The 22259-nt window shown below is 45.2% G+C and overlaps 1 protein-coding gene across 1 annotated transcript in view; it reads right to left on the bottom strand.

The window, feature by feature from the left end:
* The window catches only part of LOC144286933 (uncharacterized), a 64901-nt gene that overhangs the window by 14235 nt on the left and 28407 nt on the right, over positions 1-22259 (bottom strand). The gene's annotated exons all lie outside the window — the stretch shown is intronic.

Genomic DNA, 22259 nt, shown 5'->3' with positions numbered 1-22259 from the left:
GGGGGGGCTGTTAGTCCAACAAAATTGCAATCGATACACTTAATTTGCTTACTGGTTCTAAGTAGCCCTGAAGGAGGTGTAAGAGTAATTGTGCAAGGCAGCTGTAAATTTGGCAACCTCAGCTCCCTGTCCTCAAAGCAGCTATTTTTATTAAAATCAACTAGAATGTTGCCAAGTTCACCTCATTGAAAATGCAGAACTCATCCAGAGCAAAAGGAATTTATTACAAATACTGGATTCTCCACTTGGAAGAGCACAGTTCGCAGGCTCTGATACTGTTTCCTCACTTTTGCAAAATGATTATTTTCATCTTAAACCTACCCTTTTCATAAACAGTTGTTTTGTTACTCTTTAACTACAGAGCTGGCAGAGGCAGTATAAAAGTGATGGAAATTACAGCATGTTCCCGGGATGCCTACATTTTCTCAAAAAGTGATTAATAGCAATTTCATTAACCCATATTTAGCTGTGTTGCATCTAAATTTTTTTAATCCAGTTAGGCAGGCATAGGATACAAATGCCTGTATTCTAGTGTTTCTAGAATGGAATTTCTGGGAATTAATAATAATTTAAATAACATTTGTGCTTTGGAAAAAAATATCTTCTGGAAAGCCTTTAGTCAGGAATTTTAAAAACAGAGATGTTCTTACAACAGTGTGTCTTAAAGAGGCCCTGGAATCACCTGCATTGGAGTCACCTGGAGATTAACAGTGCATATTCTGGGTCTTCACAGAACTACTGAATCAGAATCTTTGAGGTTGAGCCACAAAATCTCCATCATTGGCAAGCACTCCAGGTGATTTTTATGCACATTATAATTTGAGAACCACTCACAAGCTCAAAACTGCTCTTTGGAGCTAAAGTCTTTACTGTGTACAGCTGTCTCAAGTGATCCCCTCTACCAATGGACAAATTATCAAGGATGTGACATTTGTGAGGGCTTCAGAAAAAGAATGAACAAAGTCACAGGTGTGGAAAAGTGTGAGACATACAGGGAAGAGTCAAGAGGCCAATAAATGGAACATGAAAGGGAACAGTAGAAAATAGTTTAGAAATATAAATTAAAGCCAGATAATAGGGATATTTGAACACAGCTGTAAGAAAGTCAAATGATAAAGATGAAAGTCAAATGATAAAAATTTCACATATATTTTCTCTTTCTTCCTTGAAATTTAACTATGTTTTATTGTATCACAGACACAAGTATTAGCTAGATAACCTGACAGGCAAATCTCCACTTAGAGCAAAGGTCAAAAAATTCTTCCAGGCAGCATATTTAATAGCAAACTTATAGAGACCAGGTGCCTATCTAATGAAGAAAATTTTAAGGTAGGAAAGAGGAAAGATAAAGACAAGCTGGGAGTGGGCAAGCAAGTCCAGGTGTTAAAGCACATGGTGTTTTCTGGACGATGATCCTGTCTATTGTAGAGCCATCTCTGATTTGAAAACCGAGAGACATTAAGATTCTTGGGTCATGAAGTCTCTGCTCCAGAAGATTCCTTTTTATTTCTGAATTTCACTTGTGGTAAAGCGAAAATACTCTTCATCACTTCCTTCACATTTAGGACCTCCGCAATGATTGATGCCTCTAAACAGGGCTCTCATAATTTGATCAGATAAAGGCTGTGAATTTGGTCAAATTGTAAATCGCCAGGAGAGTGTGCTAGCTTCTGTTTACTCCCAATTTGACCTTTGTAAAATCTGATGGTGCTTTATTATTGAGTTTCAGAAGCAAGTACTACAGACACTTTTGTCTCATTCTGCTCCTCATTTGTAGTCATGTCAATATCATCTAGTCTTTTCCTCTGAACTAAAGACACCCATGGAAGGAGATTATGACCACCTCAAATATGTTAGTGAACTGGGTTCAGTGTTTGATGCTCTTATTTTGAAATAGGCAAATTCACTTAAAAAAATTTTTTTTAGGGCAGCCCAGGTGGCTCAGCGGTTTAGCGCCGCCTTCAGCTCAGTGTGTGATCCTGGAGACCCTGGATCGAGTCCCACGTCGGGCTCCCTGCATGGAGCCTGCTTCTCCCTCTGCCTGTGTCTCTGCCTCTCTCTCTGTGTCTCTCATGAATAAATAAATAAAATCTTTAAAAAATTTTTTTTAATAGACGTGACTTCATTACAAAGTGTGCATGCGCATACATGCGCATGTGCATTTGTGTGTAAGGCATGTTCATGTCTGCGTTTTTATGTGTTAGGGAGAAATGTGGGGAGTGAGCAAGGAAAATTTATTTCCCAACTTTTTAAGTACAACTGCTTCTTCAAAATCCTTCCTTCATTTCGGAAAAAAGTCATTTATTTCTAGGTCTTTTAGACATATTCACAAAAGCAAACACATCTAGGACTAAGAGGTAAGGGGCCATTACTAAGCCATTACAGGGAGTCAAATTACCATTTCCATATCATTCCACCGTTGGTCTCAAATACCGGCTAATTTCATAGAGAACTGTGAGTCTCCTAGCTTTCCTGAGTTTATATAAAGCATTTCATTACAGGATGATTGTTTTTTAGGTTGAACTAGCATTAATGGTATGTCACTTTAATACACTTTGGCAGATGGAGTCTCTTACGGTTAACAGCATTTTTAGCTGATCCTCTGAAATGATTCTTAAAGAAATGTGGGTAGTAGTTAGTCTTAAACATCACATGAAGATACAGTACAGTATTTTTCAATAGTGGTTCTCCCCAGCCTTATAATTTGCATACTTCTCCAGGATTACAAAGGGGATATTTTTAATGCATTGGGAGACAACGGACCAAGTGGCTTTTCCATTTCCCTTAAATTATATATTTTTAACCTCGACAATTACCTTTGAAAATAGGATTAAATACTGGACAGGAAACTGTGTACAAAATGGAATCGTTGAGGGATTTTTCACAATCTACATAGCACTTTTCCTCAAGTTTGAGGATGTGATTTCCTTTTACTTCCACTGCTAAAGTAGATTTAAATAAAGCATCAGTTTTCTGGATCTAACCAAATGGTGTGTACACAAACGACAGGAAGGTTAAGAGGCTAATGCTATATGATCTTATATTGATACTAGTTTCTTAAACAGAGACACATACACACATATATGCTGAATTTGCAAAGAAATTTTTTCCCCTAGCTGGAGAATGGAATAAATGTTTTCTAGGAATGCTAAATCATAGTAGTCTACTGCTGTATGTATTCCTATGGATAAAGTTAATGTGATGATCTTGAAAAGTGAGAGATCAAGTGGAGTGAAGTCAGTAGCTATCCAGGTTCAATCAATCTCAGATTTAAAAATCTGTATAAAAACCTTAAAAGTGGTTTATCCAAACTCTTCCCCGATGTTAAACTGTATAATGAATCTATCTGGAGGACTGGAAAAAAACAGAAGTGAAATTTCATTTAACTCTGCAATAGTAGTTTAAATTCATAACAGAATGGCCTTGAAGACATGATAGACTGACTTATAATGAATTAGAAATTTCTGTGTGTTTTTTTTTTTTTTTGTAAGTTTAACCTTTGCCAAACTGACAAAAGCTGCAGGTTAAATAATAACATCTTATCTTCCTGGGGAAACATTCTGCTCACATAGAAAATGCTTCACTTCGACAGGAAAAGCTGCTGACATTATGGCATACCATTGCAAAGTTATTCTCATTATCTCGTAACATTTCCTGATGGTTGACTCTGTCGGGCTACGCTAGAACCTTCATATGCATCACCTCACTTAATGCTAATGAGCCTCTGTGGCTATAGATTTTTAATTCTGTTTTACAGGAGAAACAAAGGTTCAGAGAAGGTGAGTAACTTGCCCAAGGTTACACAGCTAGTGCGTGAAAGTGAAAGGGCTGGCATTAAACACAGTTACATCTGATTTCCAAGTTCAAGTTTCTTAAGCTCTGAAACCAGAGGCATACTAAACCTAACACTTGTTTTTCATACTGAGTTGCTTTATTTCGCTCCCTCAGAGAATACTCAAAGATCTTTTTCTCAGAGCCTTTGCCAAGAGTTTGGAAATAGAGACATTTATCTCCCGTTTGAGGAGAGTAATCACAACAAATTCCTTTGTGTTGAATGCCTTGTACTTAGTAGGTATTATATTAAATTGCAGGCTCATAGAGATGAAAAGGAGGACATTGTGATTGAGGTACGGATAGCATCACTGGAAACATTTTTTTCCTTATAAACTTGAATTTTCCATATCAATGGCTTGATTTTAGAAACTAGGGAACCAAGACTGCCTCAACCTTTTAGGTTATCTTTTCTCTCATCTCCAGTATTGGGTTCTCTGGAACCCTGACAAATATGATGGCCTTTAACTTGCCCTAGATCATGGTAACTTACTAACTTTCTAACTCCATTCTCTTACTCATTGCTTTTGCCTTCAGAGTCAGAGAGGGTCTTGACCAACCATGTAGTTCAAACTCTCATTCCAGATGTTCCAGTTATGTCTGCTTTTTCTGTGTTCATTCAGCCTCTGTTTTTAACATTTTCAATGTTGGACATTTCACTATATAATTACGTAACCCATTCCATTTCTGGGTAGTTCTTAATTATGAGACATTTATTCCTACTGCTGAACAGAAATCTTTGTTCCCTATTACATAAAGCTAATGATACTGATTTTGGCTTTTGGAACAGAATAGAGTAAGTCTACAGGTTCTTCTGCATGATGCAGCTTTAGATATTTCAAAATTGCTGTCATTATTTTATTCTTAAAATGTAGTGTTAAATAGAATTGAATATGGTGTTGGAGATACGGTTTTATCAGTAATGAAAATGGGACTATTACTTTCTTCTCTGATTTAGATATTATCTAATTATCAAATAAAATTTGAATGACTATGTTGGGTTAGGTAGAAATAATTTATTTTTAATCCAAGTTGTAAGATGAGATTGCCAAAAAGAGTATGATGGTTTTCAAAATTTATGTGCCCCTTTATGATCCATGGACTTTTTTTTAAAGCATCAACTAATTCAAGAAAAAGGTTTCCCCTCTTGTTTTCTGTAAATAATTGCTGATAATTTAAAAAATATTTTATTAGCATCTTGTACTACAAAAGTGGGCTTCCCTTTATAAAGGACCAGTTTAACAGGGTCTCCTGGTAAACAAAAGTTCCTGGACTGTGTGTGAGAGAGAAAAGATGACAGATGAAAGCTAACCTAGAGCTATCAATTAGGTCTTGTTGGTAAGTGCTGGCCTGGAACTGACAGCTATACCTTGGTGTTCTTCTGCCAAACATCAACAATTTCTTAGCACACCAACTTCAGAGAAGGTCTCTCTATGACTGATGATATCAAGAGAAAAAACAGACCACTCTCTGCTGTATCTTTCCTATTGCAGCTTTAGCCTTGCTTCATCTTTTCACCTTCTAGGTAAGAATTACTTAGAAACCCTGTCAGAAAATCATCCCTGCCCTTCAGAGTATTTAATCTATAAAGAACTCTCACTTCCTTGAACCCTCTTAAAAAACATCTCTTGGAAGACCAAATTCTAAGGCTTCCTACTGAGATGTCACACAGTTCCCTGTAGGTGTGAGCTTTCCCTCATTGTGATGAGTCAATGAACCCACATTGGTTCAACGATATGTATGTTCCTGCTGATTTTGGCTGCAAGGTGCTGATATCTTGTTATGGAAGTGACAAGTAAAATGAGAAAGACTACCTAGAATTTTACCAAATGTAAACCTTCCTATAAATTTCTTATGGCCTATGAAACCAGGTATAATAAATCTACACACAATGATACCAATTTGGACACTATATCCTTTAATAAAGGCCCATTTATGCATGTTACCATGAACTGAATGAAAATCATTTTCTGATGGGAATCCTGCTAATGCTTTCTCTAGAGGCTCATTCTTGACATTCCTCAGAACAGAAAGTAGATGACCTTTTGTTCAGGCACCTGTCTTCTGGCACCTCAGTTTTTATAAGAGAATCAATCCTATCTTCCACTCAGCTGATAAAGCATTTAATGCTCCACTTGACTGGCAATAAGGGCACCAGTACATCAGGTACACGTCAGAAGGATGATCTTGGACTTATGGCTGTTCGATATATTTCAAAAGCACAGCACAGACCTGCATCCAATTCAAAACTAAATGCCTCTCCCCCATTTCCTCTTAAAATCATGTGAATCAGACACTTCTGAGCTAATAATTAAAAAAAAAAAAAAAAAAAGGAAGAAAGAAGAAGAGAAAGAAAAACCCACCTCTCCCCACTCCCCAGCCTCCTCCAGCTTCTTGACTAATACCTCTGGGCAGTTCACTTCAGAATGGAGCAGATTCCTGAGTGCACAATGGCAAACTGGCAGACAAGTCCCCTGTCACAGAAAGCACAGGCGACGCTTTCTTTGTAAAAAAAAAAAAAAAAAAAAAAAAAAAAAAGGCATACAGAATCCAACTGAAGTTATTCCTATAATATCCAAAGTCGGGAAACAATCTGAGTATAGTCGCAATGGATTTTAACCCAAAGTAAAAAAATAAATGTTCATGAATCTATCTTGATATAGATAATTGAATAACTAAATATATGAGGGGAAAATAAACAAATCTGTGCTGAAGAATTCCAAAAATTTATGCAGGTATTTTTGCCCTCAAGGAAGTAGAGCATAACTTTCCACAGTAGTGTAGGCTGCCCATAGTGACTGACTTTCTTTCTTTCTTTCTTTCTTTCTTTCTTTCTTTCTTTCTTTGTCACCCCCACCCTTTCAAGAGTAAAGTATGGATGGGGGGAGTGGTTGTCAACTCCTCATCATCTAATCAAGAGTAGTATTCTAGCGGAGGGACAATCTACAAAATACCTGATCGGGATGCCTCAAAAATGTCAAGGCCATCAAAAAAATGTTAAGATCATCAAAAACAGGGAAAGTCTGAGGAAGTGTCACAGCTCAGAGGAGCCCAAGGGGACATCCTGGCCCAGAAAAAAGGATATTAGATCAAAACTAAGAAAATCTGAATAAAGTGTAGAGTTCATTCAATACTGTATCAATATTGAGTCACTAATCGTTACAAGTACACCACATTAATTAAAGATGTTAATATGGGGACTGGATGTGAGGTATATGGAACTCCTGGTATTATTTTTGTTCTGGAAGTCTATTCTAAAACTGAGACATGGGGATCCGTGGGTAACTCAGTGGTTTGGCGCCTGCCTTTGGCCCAGGGTGCGATCCTGGAGTCCCGGGATCAAGTCCCACATCGGGCTCCCGGCATGGAGTCTGCTTCTCCCTCCTCCTGTGTCTCTGCCAATCTCTCTCCCTCTCTCTCTCTCTCTCTCTCTCTCTCTCATAAATAAATAATAAAATAAATCTTAAAACAGACATTATTCAAAAAGTTAAAAAAATTTTATTTTTGTAATAGATTTTATTTATTTGACAGAGAGAGCACAAGCAGTATTAACCTCACGTTAGAGACAAAAGCAAAGCTGGGAACAGTTAGACAACTTGCTTAATGTCACAGAGCAAACAACGGAGTCTGGACTCGAACCGAGAGTTCTCTCAGAGACATCTCCACTTTCTCCACAGTTCCAGATGGTCTGTCTATAAATCCCCCTGCAGCAGGACTGAATCCTCTCACTCTTGTGCTAGCTGCACTAGGGTTCATTTCAGGAAGAGCGGGTGCTCTGCACAAGCTGGTATAAGAATGTGGCTGAGGGATGCCTGGGTGGCTCAGGGGTTGAGCATCTGCCTTGGGCTCAGGTTGTGATCCCCGAGTCCCAGGAATGTTGCATTTAAGATGCTACAGAAATGCTTAGGAGGGGCAGTCCAGTGGGCAGCAGTTAGAGATATGGCCCTGGGACATTAGAGGAAAGTGAAGGCTACGGGTAATCGACAGTATTTCAAGCTATGGGGCTGGATGTCAACTCTAACAAGATAAAGATGCCTAAATATAGGTGAGGTTAATGTCAAGGAAAGGTTTCCTGGGGATATGATTTTTAAGTATCAGTTTAAAGACAGATTTTCTAAGATGATGTAAAGCTGTATCATCTTTGCAAGCATTCGATCTAACACTGCAGCCACACATTCACTGAAGGACAAATATAACAGAATACAATGTAATGAAATACACTGAGCTGAAAGACTGATTTTACCTTATGGAGGTCAGGAGTCATGCTGTCCTCAACATGGTTAACAGCCCAGCAAAGGTGATGGGGACAGGATGAGTTCGGGTGTTCCTGGGTCCAGATCTTAACACTGTTACTAAATAATTATTACCTTAGTTAAGTACCTTAAGCTAAGTTTCAGCATATTCTTTGATAAGTAAGCATACCATGGTTATGGGACAAGAAATAACGTATGGGCTATATGTCTAGCACATCTTATGCATTCATTAAAGGAGAGTTGCCATTATTTATTTTCATTGTTATTTTTGTGACTGTCAGTATTAACCAGGTTAAAGCTACATTTCTACGGATAGAACAATACTGATTTCTATCATCAAAGTGACATATGTCAGAGAGAGAAACATTTCTGATCTGAGACACTGAAAGATCATCCCATGGCTTTTCTAGGTGATATGGGCTAACTCCATCTGTTTGATGTAATTCCAACCAAAAAAGGGAGCCTAACATTAATTATTCACTTAAAATACTTGACTATTCGTGGACAATGTTACAGGTCAGTAGAGCTTCATGTACACAAACTTTACATAAATATGGCCTGAAACTAAAAGGAATGTATAGTTCTAAGTTTAAGTCTAAAGGAGAAGCGATGAAGAAAACGAGTAGTAGAAGTAAATTGAGGACTCTTCTAAAACCTTTATTTACCTAGCGAGAATAATTCATTTCAGTAAAACATAAGGAGTTAAAGATTGGTAGGCTTTTTTTTTTTTTTTTAAGATTTTATTTATTCATAGAGACAGAGACACAGGCAGAGGAAGAAGCAGACTCCATACAGGAAGCCTGACATGGGACTCAATCCTGGATCTCCAAGATCACACCCCGGGCTTCATTAAACCTCTATGCCACCAGGGCTGCCCAAGATTGGTAGGCTTGATGCTTAAATGCATGCAGAATATTTTTTAAAAATACGATTTTTTTAATAACCACAGAGCCACATAAGTGGAGTTGTACATGATTTCCAGAAATGAAAGAAATAAGAAACTTGTAGTAGGTAGAAACTAATAATGCCACTTTTAAAGAGGTACAAGTAAAATAATGATCATGTACGTACATGTTGCTGAGAAATGTATTTATGCTTCTATTGGTGCTATTACACTCAGATAGCATAGCAGCTAAGAACATGCTTCTGGATCGATATTTCCTATAAATAAATCCCAGTTTCTGGGCAAATTACTTAACAGTAGTGTGCCTCAGTGTCCTATTCTATGAAATAGTACCTAACCCGTAAAATCTGTTAGGAGAAATAACTGAACTAGTACACATAATGAAGTTAAAGAGTTTCTAGAACATGGTTAGCATCCACAAGAGGTTAATTTTTACATTATTTATTATCGGTATTATCAGCATTTTTATGTAATGGAATAAAAGTACCTCAGTAAGCTTTTCTCACTTTCTAAATGCACCTCATCGATTGTACTATTTATGCTCTGAATTGACATCTGATGTTAATTAGTATTATAGGCTCTTAGTTGATACAGGGCGTAACTAAAATTTAAGCAAGAATTTTCTCAATATTGTTTAAAGTGTCTTACATCTGGTAAACATGTATGGGAAGAAAAAAGGCAGGATAAAGACCCTATGCTAGAAAAAAACGTGACAAAGTTCAAAAGATGAAGATCTGAGTGAATATGTATGGGAAGGAGGCAATGTGAACCCTAAAGTTTCTATTGGATATTCTAATAAAGGATGAAGGACCAATTTCTGGTTTGGGGCTGTTTTCTCCATCTTTGAACACTGGGCAAAGAGCCGCCTAATTTACATATGTCTCATCTCCCATAAGGGACAGAGAAGTCCAGCCAGGCTTACAGAGCCACTGCAAGCATCTGTTGGCATTTGTGGCATCTATTGACTATCCAGACATCCCAGAGTTGGCCTGGGTAGTTGTTCTCTACCGTCCTCAGGCTGAGAGGTCCAGGGACAGACATACTGTTAGGGCTGCTTAAGAAGAGTGCAAACCAATCCATGTACCTTGGGACCCCTCCTGCCTAGCCCAAACTCACAAACAAACCAAACCCAATTCCTTATGTCTAATATATGAATTGAAAGGAATGGTGCTTTCTACATTTACTATGACGCCCAATTAAATAAATTTCTAATTTACAAATAAATGTATGTCAAGAATACTTCATTTGATTTGCCTTATACAGAGTAGAAATGCAATAGAAACCAATGATTCAGGCCCAACCAAGGGCAAATATTTTATGTTTTTAGCTGTAAGGTATTAATCAGTAACAAACTCTGTAACTGCTTTTTGATCTCCAACTTTGTTTTTTTGTGATTACTGCTTCCACTTGGCTGAATCATTTTGCTTCTCATATCAAAGATAGCTAAGAAAACTATGTACTACCAACTTAATTCAAAATCCATTACATAATGAAAAATAAATATTTTGACAAAGATATTTCAGAATCAGAACAGAAAAGGTATCTAATTGCTTGAAAATTACCTATAGACCTATAAATTGCTTTCCTCTCATATACATTTACTTAGTTCTTCACCTTCTGAACCGCATCACATTTTTTTCCGGCACAGGGTCTTTAGTAAGCAAGTTACATTATGTACAATAGTGATCTTTAGCATTTATATAACAGGAAATCAGAGCAAAGGCACGGAGTGTTTGCTATGTGCGAATGATGGCGCTAATTCCGTTATACACATTATCTTATTAAACCTTGCAAACCGCCCGAGGGGATGAGCATGTTCGTGATTTTTGTTTTACAGAAAAGGAAGCACGCAGAGGTTCAATGACTTGCCCAAGGTCTGCGGCGGGTGAGTGGCAAAGCCTCGCTCGCCTGGATCTCAGAGGCCAGAGCCCCCCACTCCCTTGCTTATTGCCTCCTGAACCCCTCTTTCCACCCAGCCCCCGTCTCCCAGGGGTGGATTCAGGTTTTGTGGGACCTGAAGCTTGTACCGTGTTCTGGAGGGCGGGGCAGTGCCTTTAAGAGAAATAATGAGGTTTAAAATACACATGAGACGAGAGACACATAGTTCGGTGCAGGGCGTAGAGGGCCCAAGCAGGTGAGGGGCTGCTGCTTCACCACCTCCAGGGTAGGTCCCCCTCTGCTCCCCCCACCTCCCCTGCAACTCTGCATCCCCGCCTCCCAGCCACTGCTCTGGCTTCTGCGATCCACCGCCACGCCCCACCTGTCCCTCAAAGCGCTTTGACTCGAGGTGGCCAATGACACCCCAACTGCCAAGTCGAGGAGTGCTCTGCCGCCCCTCCCCCTGGAAGAACTGTACCCCTGGCCTTTCCCCTCCTACACACCCCCTTCTCCTCCAGCATCCTGGACACTACATTCTGGTTTCCCTCTCAACGTCGCCCACTGTTTCTCTACGTTCCTCCCTGGTGGAGCTCCTGTCACCTGCTCCTTCCACACCAGGTGAGCCTGACAGAGGAAAGAGCACAAGCTCTGAGAGAGCCAGACCCAGGAGGCTTTGACCCCCTCGTCCCCACGTAGGAGCTGTGTGGCCATCAGCAAGTCGGTCACCCTCTCTGAGCCCATTTTCTGCTCTGTATAATTGGGATGAAACGCCGTAAGTTATTTAAAAGATCAGATGACATCATATATGCAGAGTGCTTAGTAGGATGGCCGGGCTCCATGGTCACTGAGAGCCAGTGTCACCCCGAGGGCCAGTCCCTCTCTCTGTCCAAGGAGCTAGATGACCAGTTCCAGGGCCTGCAGAGTCGCCTCATCCATGCTCCCCCTGAGGACCTCGTCTTGCTGCGAGTGCTCGCGCCACCGCCCTCAAGCCTGTGGCCTCCTCCTACAGATTTTTGAATGGCACAGGTGTCACTGCGTGGAGACAAGAAGTCTAGGCTCCATCCTGGACCCACCTTCCACTGCACCCACAATGTCCCTGGCATTCATCAACCGTCCGAAGATGTCCCCCATCAGCCGCGCCCTCCTCTCTGGTGGGTGCCCAGGTCCTCCTGGTCTTGCCCAGACCTCTGCACAGCCTCCTACGTGATCCGCATTCCCACGGCCCCCGCTCTGCACCGCCCCCAACCCACCTGCCTCCCCAGGAGGGCGAGCTTCCTCAAACACATTTCAGATCATGCTGTTTCTCTACTTGAGTGAGATGCACTGTCTTCCCTCCTCCACCAGGGTAAGGGCCAACCCAGCCACAAAGCCCAGGATTATCGGACTCCTGTCGTCCCTGTGCCTGCCTCATTGCCCCCCAAGGTCCCCTGCACGGCGACGATTCCCTCAGACATCCCAAACTGTCTGCATTTCCCAAACATGGCACCATGTGCCTCTCCGCTCTGTGCCTGTGCACACTCGATTCCACCGCCTGGAAGGCTCACCCCTTTTCTCTGCCAACTACCGTCGGAGCCCGGTGCAAATGTCACTGCCTCCTGGAAGCCCTCCAGGATGCCTCCTCAAAAAACTAGACCAACTCCCTCTGTATCCTGCGCATGCCCCAATCACAGCACTATTCGAAACCTACAACATTAGTATTTATTTCCTGCTTCCCGGGCTACACGGTGAGCTTTCTGAGAGCAGTGAGATCTTGAAAGGCAAGAGAATGCAGTGGTCAGAAGGGTGAGTCTGGAACCAGACACCCTGGGGACAAATTACAGCACCTCTCAGTGCCTCTGCTCTGTCATCTGTATCATGGGATAAGGGTGGGTCCCCCTCAGAGTAGGGGTGGGGGATAAACTGGCGTAGGAAGACCTCACATAGGCCAGCAGTGAACAAGAACAGCAGACCATGAGCCCCACACGTCATTTAAAATGTTCTAGCAGCCACTTTAAAGGGCTCAAAAGAGGGACGGCCTGGGTGGCTCAGTCAGTTGAGTGTCTGCCTTTGGCTCAGGTCATGACCATGTCCTGGGATGGACCTGGTGTAGGGCTCCCTGCTCGGCGGGGAGCCTGCTTCTCCATCTCTCTCTGCTCCTTTCCCCCCAATTCGTGCTCACTCACTCTCTCTCGCCCACTCCCTCTCTCTCAAATAAATAAATAAAGCCTCAAAATAAAAAAGAAAAAGCTCAAAAGCAGCAGCCAAGGTTAATTTTAATAATGTTCATTTAACCCAGATATAATGGTATCTCACATCTTATCACCTCAATATGAAATCTATTTTAAAAAATATTCATGGGCTACGATGCTCTTTTTTTCATGTGACTCTGAAATCCAGCGTGCATTTTTGCACTGAGACCACCTCTCGATTTGCATGTGCAGCTCCTGCCTGCTGCCCTGGGCTGCGTGCTCCAGGTGGCTACCCTGGGAAAGGATGCTGGTAGCCTGTGCCTGGTCTCCCCCAGACTGCACACACACCCGTTTCCCTTGGCTGGTTTTGCTTTTTCTCCTTTCACTGAAATCATGCGTAGCTGTGAGTGCAGCTCTATGGTGAGTCCTGCGAGTTCCAGTGAACCACTGGGAAGGGGGTGAGGGGTGCCCGGGTGGCTCAGTCGGTTAAGCGGCTGCCTGCAGCTCAGGGCATGATCCCAGGGTCCTGGAATCGAGCCCTGCATTGGGCTTTCTGCTCAGTGGGGAGCCTGCTTCTCCCTCTCCCTCAACTCATGTTCCTGCTTGCTCTGTCTCTGTCTCTCAAATAAAATCTTAAAAAAAAAAAGAAGGAAGGAAGGAAGGAAGGAAGGAAGGAAGGAAGGAAGGAAGGAAGGAAGGAAAAGAAAGAAAGAAAGAAAGAAAGAAAGAAAGAAAGAAAGAAAGAAAGAAAGACAGACAAGGGAAAGGGAAGGGAAAGGGAAAGGGAGAGGGAGAGGGAGAGGGAGAGGGAGAGGGAGAGGGAGAGGGAGAGGGGAAGGGAAGGGAAGGGAAGGGAGAAGGGAAGGGAGAAGGGAAGGGAAGGGGGAAAGGAAGGGAAGGGGGAAGGGAAGAGGGAAGGGAAGGGAGAAGGGAAGGGAAGGGAGAAGGGAAGGGAGAAGGGAAGGGGAAGGGAAGGGAGAAAGGAAGGGAAGGGAAGGGAGAAGGGAAGGGAGAAGGGAAGGGAGAAGGGAAGGGGAAGGGAAGGGAGAAGGGAAGGGGAAGGGAAGGGGGAAGGGAAGGGGGAAGGGAAGGGAAGGGGGAAGGGAAGGGGGAAGGGAAGGGGAAACCAGAGGTGGTCTAGGGGTCCTGGACTCAGCTCCCCTGCCAATGTCCGGGTACCATGTTCACCAGGCAACCATCCAACCCCCAGTGCAGCGTCCCAGGGACCCTGACTTTGGGGGAGAATCTGTACAAGGGAGTCTCCCCCTTTTAAGTGAATAGGCAAGAATCCTTCTCTCTTCCTTGGTCACTGTAGATTTAGATAGTTTTCCTTGCGTGTCCAGAGTCCAAGCAGCCTACAAGTGTGTGCAACGTGAAACACAGAGCATAATTCAACGGTCGTGGCAAAGTCACTTGCAACACTCACTCACTCAGTACCTCCTAAACGCCAAGCACACGAGTCCCTTCCTTCATCAAAAAACAGACAACTGGCTGATACGGTGTTCAGCTCTTAAAATTGCCTTATCTTCTACGATGTAGTAATAGAGTTGCTGCGTCATAGGGACCTTCCACGAGTTCCTCCGCGAGGACCAACCCTAAGGCCATGTGTACCTTCTCTGGGTATTCTCGAATTTGACAGTTCTAGACTTTCAGGGCCGGGGCCACCTCAAAGGCTAGCATGCACTTACGGGGCTGCATTCTGACGCTGGTACACACACTTCTGGCTCTCAGGGCCATCTCTGTCATTTAAAAAAATTATTTTAAAAAAACATTTTAATTGTATCTTATCACTGTGTTGGTTACATAAAGGTAATCCAGGTTGGCTGCATTACTACATATAATGTGCTATATTCACTTTTCCTCTGATTTTGAAAGAAACTGAAATATTTTTGTGGCCCTTGTAAAGTATCATGAGCCCTGAGCACCAGGCCTCCTGCACCTACGGGATGCACTGGCCTGCCCAGGTAAGGCCCTTCCCGGGTGGGGGACCCTCAGGTTGTCATCTGTGAGTCAGGTTTTTACAGATGGAAAAATGTACGTATTTCAACCTGCGTCCTCTTGCTTTCCCACCACACAGGAAGCCACAATCCTACCGACGTCCTGTGAGTCATACAGGAGCCCCGTGAGGCCACGACCCAGTCCTTCAGGCCAATACACTCAGGTGAGGCAGCGGGGGGTCACATCCCCCCATCCCTGAAGCCTGCAGGTGGACTCCTCACATTTGGGTTTTTCACGAGGATGGCGTTTCCGTGCCGGTCTGCAAAACCAGTCGGTCCCTCCTGCCTCTGTGCACTCCCCAGGGCTGATGCAGAGCGGAACCGCAACGCACACCATCGGGTGCAATAATCCAATTAAATATCTGCCTCCCCCACCAGCACGAGCTGAGCATGAGACACGATTTCACTTTTATTCATCTCTGCTTCCCAAGGCCCAGCCCACCATTCAGGAAGGAAATGAAATATTTACTACGTATTGATTATAAATGCTCTCTAATTACCTTTCTATGTAAAGATGTGATAAGTGAACAGAAAAGTTTTTAGCATTACGGTGCCATCAGCCAAAATGCCTATCATTTCTCTCCAAGACACACACGGCAGTCTATTTTACACCCGAGGTCTCTCAGTACATCCTGTCCAAAATACGTTTATTACGTGGCAAACGCTAATTACTCTTATTTTAAAGCATGCAAAAGGAGAGCATTTACTGTCTACTAGCTGTGCGGGATTCCATGAACGCAGGTGCCAAGAACGCAGCCCCGAGGCTGTGGCTTCCATGGTGCTGCTCCTTCTCTCACGCTCTCTCCTGCTCCCTTAGCCAGCTGCCACAGTGTGACCAGACCTATTCAGAGGCCCGTGTGACAAGGACCCAGGGCCCTCCCTCTAACAGCTCATAACGAACCAAATCTGGCCGACAACCTTCGAGTGAGCTGGGGAGTAGATCCCGCCCCACTTGAGCCTTCGGATGGCTGCAGCCCCGGTCACTACCCTGACTGCAACCTCCGGAGTCACCCTGGGTCAGAGGACACAGCTGCACCACACCCAGATTCCTGCCCCATAGACACCTGAGAGGACACATGTTGTTTCGAGCTGCAAAGTCTGGGGTGACTTGTTACTCAGCCGTGAGGTTACGAATATAAGTAAGTACTGCGAACAGTGCCTGGCACATATGAGCCACTTGGATATTTGCTGAGTGAGTGAAGAGAAAGAAAATTAGATGCGAAGGTGATGACTTATGACCTCGACTCTCTTTTAGAGGAAGGTGGTTAACAATTGTAGAAATACAGAACTCTGCACCAGATCTGGACAACCCCCAACATGACGGCTAGCCTGCCCGGTTGCTACTGTCCTGGTTACGGTTTCACACTGCTGCGTGGCGACAGCAGCATCTGCCCAATTCCCTCACCTCTCCTCATCCCCAACCCACCCTCACAGACCGGGTGCTGGTTTATCTTCCCCAAAACCCCTTGTCCAAAGCCTTCCCGGTGCCTCCCAATACCAGCATCATCAAGGCAAAACTGTCACTCAGCAAGGAAGCCCCTCCCAATGCTGCCCTCACCGCCCTCCTCCCCGCACTGCCCAGCAGTGTCTAAAGCGTAAAATTCTACATTGTGCACCAATTCTTCTGCCACAACCTACTGTATACAATTGAATAAGTTATAAGTCTACTATATACTCACGGAGCCCACTTAACCATGGAAATCTGACTCTTTTCCTTGGGCTGGCAAGCTCACTCCCACTCCCACTCCCACACTGACCCTCACCCTTCGGTCCATAAAGTTAAGCAGGGCAGCTGCGCCTGACACTCCTCCCAGCTAGTGATCGTCCCTCTGCTCTTTGCAATCTGGCTCCCTTGCTCAGAATGGCCTAAATGAACATATTTTTATGGGCCCCTAGCCCAGGACACCCTCTAAACTGCTCTCCACCTCCTCATTTAAGTCTTTCCTGCTGGAAGAACAAATTCCTTGGTGAGGCCTGAGAGGCGACACCACATCACCTTGGTCAGTACTGGCCCTTCCACTGTTAGCCAAACCCTAGCAGGACCTTCCCTTACACTGCTTGCCCTAAACACCTTCCCGATCACCTCAACCCTAGGCCTCCAGTGTCGCCCCTAGATAAGTAGTCTTGGGGGATGCCTAGAGGACCATCCCTAACATCCATGTCCCTAACCCCACTGCACACGCAAAGGTCCCCGTTGAAATACACCAGCAGGCTGTGACTTGATTTCCCCTCCCATCAACCCCATAGAAGCTCCATACCTATTGGCTCCTCCTTCATCTCCCCACTGAGAGAGGTCAGCCCCTTCTCTCCAGCAAATTCCTAGTGCGTTTTACATGACATGTCTGTGACTATGTCGGCTTTAGACCAACCATCCCATAAGCTCCTGGGGAGCTTGGAATCCCTTTCCAACTCCTAAAGCCCCTGCCTCATCCAGTTCTTCCCTCACCCCCTCAGATCCACCTAACAGCATTTCCTCCTTTCACACTCACCTGCACGTGTGGGGGTGCACACGCACACACATGCACACCTATGCACACAGGCCCCACGCTGTCTCTTTCCCACAACTTATGAGCCAATCAAGAAGGACATTAGCATATGCCCATGTGTGTTTAGTAGAAGGGAGATTTTAGCTACAGGAAAATAACAGGGCTCGGGGCAGGGGGAAACACCTCTGTGTAAGTGACCCAAGGGATGGTCACAGGAGGTACCTCCCAAGAACCTTGAAAACAATCAAGAAGAAATGTTTCTGGTGAAGTCAAACTCATTAAATCAGCAGATGAAGAGAAAAGACAGTCCTCTCGATGAGTGGGATTACGACACCTGGGGGGGTCACACGGATGCATCTAAAGAAGGCACCACGTGGAAGCGGTGGCCTTCAGACCACAAATCAGACACACGCAATCACACATATATGCACACAGCCCACACATGCACACGTCTACACAGCCGCAAGTATGCACACACATATACCTGCACCCATACAAACTCACACATGCATGCACCCGTCCCCATACTTGTGAACACGCCCCACATGCATGCAGGCTGGCGCACGTGTGCACACCTGCATGCTCAAGCACTCATACTCAAAGCACATGCCTACACATTCGCACATGTGCACGCACACACTCATATACCTGCACTCATGCACATATACTCATGCCACATATACAGGGACACACCCATGTACACACTTCAATGCGTATGCCTGTACATCCCCTGCACACATGCAATCACAAAAACACACCTGTGCACACGTGTACTCGTGCTCTACATACACACACACACACACACAGCTGCTCTCTGCACACATCCCCACCCTTACACACACTCACCCCTGGTTCAAAGAGTTGACTGAGGCAGTGCCTGGCCAGCTCCACCCAATAACAATGAGGCGGACTCCTGGACAGAGGGTCAGGGAGAAGGACAAGGGGAAGGGGGAGAGGTGGCCCACACTTATCCGAGGTCAGCAGCCCCCGCAAGTTGCCACTGTGGGTACCATGGAAACTGTTCAGGCTGAAATGTGATAAATGAGTGACGGTCCAGATCCAGTCCTACCGCGGTTCGACTGTGACGGTGCAGGGGCCCCCGAGCAGTCTGACCTATTGGCCCTCTGCCTTTGCGGGTGACAGAGCTGCAGCAGGGCGGTCACCCACCTAGAGGTACACTCGGTCGGAGCAGCACCAGGATTTCTGTGCAGGAGCAGGGCCCATGCCCTGCAGCCTCCCCCAAATGACATGGCCAAAGCCCTCAACCACTGCAGGGGCCCCGCGTCGCCTGCCACCAACAGACCCCCATACAAAACCTATTTCTCATTTTACCAAACAACCCCACAAGTCCAAATCCAGGTGGTAATTATCCATATACATTATCGTGAGTTTTTTAAAAATACGGCACTAAAAGAAATGCTAAAGCGTATTCACCCAAAATCCTAAAACCAGAGCTGGGGTTACTCTCTAAGCTTGGAAAGAGTTAATCCATGATCAAGACAAGGAAAAATGCGTTTCAAGAGGCATTCATGAGCCCATACTGGTCTAAAAATAAACAACCCAACAGATATAATAATGGGAGGGGGAGGACAAAATTCTCTTAGAGAAGATTTCCAAACAATATATGCAGGTACTTCCCCCTCCAGGAAACGAGCTGGCTTCCCCTCCTGCGGAGCGTGGGCTGAACGTGGGGACTCTCCTCTCATGGACAGAGTGTGGGAGGGAAAAAGAGCAAAAGTGCAGTGGAGGCACCTGGCCGAGCCGCCTTATCGAATGATGAACGTCAGTGTCTCCAGGGAGAAATCACACTGATATCACGTACCCCTGATGGGAGGCAAGGAGAACACTGCACCTCTGTGCTACTCTGCCCCAGACCAGTCTATTGTTTAAAAAAAAAGAAAAAAAAAAAACGGTTGAGCCAAAATTGAAGGACATTCTTCAAAACGCATGACCGGCACTGTCCAGAATCGTCAAGGTCATTCGAAACTGCCCAGACCGGAGAAGGCTAAATGCAGTGTGGGATTCCAGACTGGATCCTCCCCCAGAAAAGGGTTATTGGGGCAGCCTGGGTGGCTCAGCGGTTTGGTGTTGCCTGTAGCCCAGGGCCTGATCCTGGAGACCCGGGATCGAGTCCCACGTCGGGCTCCCTGCATGGAGCCTGCTTCTCCCTCTGTCTGTGTCTCTCATGAATAAATAAATAAAATCTTTAAAAAAAAAAAAGAAAGAAAGAAAAGAAAAGGATTATCGGTGAAGAAACGAAGGAAATGCAGATCAAGTCTGTAGTTCAGGTGCTGGCACTGCACGGATGTTAGTCTCTTAGTTTGAGGACTACCCCAGGGTTACGGAAGATGTTACGAGAACTCTCTGTACTAACTTTTCAAATTCCCCGGGAAACCCAGAATCATTACAGGACGATTAAAAAGTTTATTTTAAACACTCTACTTGATCCGACAGGTGGATAACTGGCCCAAACCATTATCCACCCTACTCCCCACCCCAGGAATGATACAGTAGGATGGGGTCAGCAAGCTGTATACGCACAGCTTCACTGGCCCCAGGTCCACGGGCCATCACGAAAGGCAGTTGAACAGCTACTGTGTGCCAGGCAGTTTATTTCCTCTAATTCCCAAACCACGTCGAGCACCAGTTTGCCTATAAATGGGAACCGGGCGGTGGGGGAAAGTTAAGGAACCTGACCTCCAGGTCACAGGGCGCTCAGGGGTGCCTCGGATCCAGGGCTGGCCCTGAAGCACCGGCTGTCTTCCGTGAGCCTCCTGGCCCCTTTCAAGACCGGAACCATAGAAGACCGCCCCCTCGCCCTATCAGAGCCCTTGGGGTCCTCTTGTAAGAGATGAGCCCCCCCCTGGAAGGGGTCCCAGTCAGACAAGTTCCTCCCTGTCCCAAACATCCCGGTTATTTCAAGAGCCGATACAGCACAGGACCACTAGGTGGCGACAGACCCCACCCATGTCAAGGAGAGGTGCACAGGTGAGGACAGAGGCCACCCCTAGCTCGGACTCTCTTCTTTGCCTGAGACTTCCCAAGAGCCAAGCTTCTTATAGGCCACTCAGTGCACCCCCCTCACCCCTGAGATGACCTGTAGGCTCACCCTTCAGAGCCAGGGCTAGCAGAGCTCATCTCGACAAGCGTGCTAACCATCCCCACTGTGGGGAGCAGAGCTCCTGGCCCCCATCTTTTAAACCTCAGAGCTCCAAAAGCAAACAAACAAACAAAAAAAAAAAACAAAAAACAACCAAACAAAAAAACCTCAGAGCTCCAGACAGACAACCCGACAGCCTGGGCTTGAACCTCAGCTCGGCCACTCCCTATATGCATGACCCCGGGGTCCCTGGCTTAGCAGAGGGCCTGGCCTTCCTCATCCAGCTCCTGGATCTAGTGATGCACAGCAACTATTAAGTAAGTTAACAGGTGTGGGGAGCCTGGGTGGTGCAGTCGGGGAAGCATCTGACTCTTGGCTTCGGCTCAGGTCATGACCTCAGGGTCGTGAGATCGAGCCCCATGTTGGGTTCTGTGCTCAGTGGAGAGTCTGTTTGGAATTTCTCTCCCTCTCACTCTGCCCCTCCTGCTTGTGTGCTGTCTCTCTCTCCCAGATAAATAAATCTCTAAAAAAAAATAAGTTAACAGGTGAAAGTCATTTAAACCAGTGCTTCAGAAATGGTCTGCCAATTTTTGGTGGTGGTTTCTCCCTCTCGACGGGGTATGCCTACCCACCCCCCTGAACCCCCAACCCCTATTCCGTTATATGGAGAGGATATGATCTTACTGTGGTAACCATGGAAGGAGCCCTAATGGACACCTGCCCTGGTGTGTATCCAGTTCCAAGAACTGAGGACTCTGTTTGTGGGAGATTATCTTGACCTCTAACCAGTTTCAAAGAACCCACATGGCGGACCATCCCCTTATGCAGGGAGGTCATTGGGCAGCCTGCATCGTGAGGAAGACACCAGGAGTCTGCATGGCAAACTTGCTTTACTGAGATGTGGGGTTTCATTTCCGTTTCTGAAAAGGTCAAGGTGAATGTTTAGGAACAACAGCTTTAAAGCTTTTTCTAGGCTCTGGGGGCACTGGGGTGGCTCAGTAGGTTGGGCATCCGCCTTCAGCTCGGGTCACGATCCCAGGGCCTGGGATCGAGCCCTGCATCGGGCTCCCTGCTCAGTGGGGAGTCTGCTTCTCCCTCTCCCTCTCCCCCTCCCCTTGCTCTTTCTCAAATAAATAAGGCTTTTTAAAAAATAAATTAATTAAATGAAATAAAATTTTTTTTTCTAGGCTAAAATACGACAGCCTGTAGCCAAACCTTGGCCCTCGAGCTTGTAACTCCTGTTACTCGCGTGTGCAACAGCTTTCTGGTGACCGTCAAGCTGCAGCACAGCAGAGACAAGGCCTCCCATTCTCGTGAGTCCCTCCATCTTCACATGAAGGTGGCAGCCCCATCTCAGCAGGGCCCTCCGCTTTAACACCCGCATGGAAGAGCCACCCTCCTGGGCCTGACAGCGCAGAGCTTTAAAAGCTTGTGCCAGCGAGTAGTCACCAAAAAGCTCTGCTGCCTGCAAGCATTCACGGAAAGATGTGGATTGACCTGTTCCCAGTGGGATCCCTAGACGGGCAGCATGAGCATCGCAGGAGCTTATTAGAAATGCAGATCCCCGGGCCCCACCCAAGAACTACCGCATCAGAAACTCTGGGGGCAGAAGAGGGATCTGTGTTCTAACAGCGCTCACGTG

Source organism: Canis aureus, chromosome 16 (genome assembly GCF_053574225.1).
Source record: "Canis aureus isolate CA01 chromosome 16, VMU_Caureus_v.1.0, whole genome shotgun sequence".
Taxonomy (NCBI): domain Eukaryota; kingdom Metazoa; phylum Chordata; class Mammalia; order Carnivora; family Canidae; genus Canis; species Canis aureus.
Note: the sequence above shows the minus strand (reverse complement) of the source record. Positions and strands in the feature narration are given on the sequence as shown.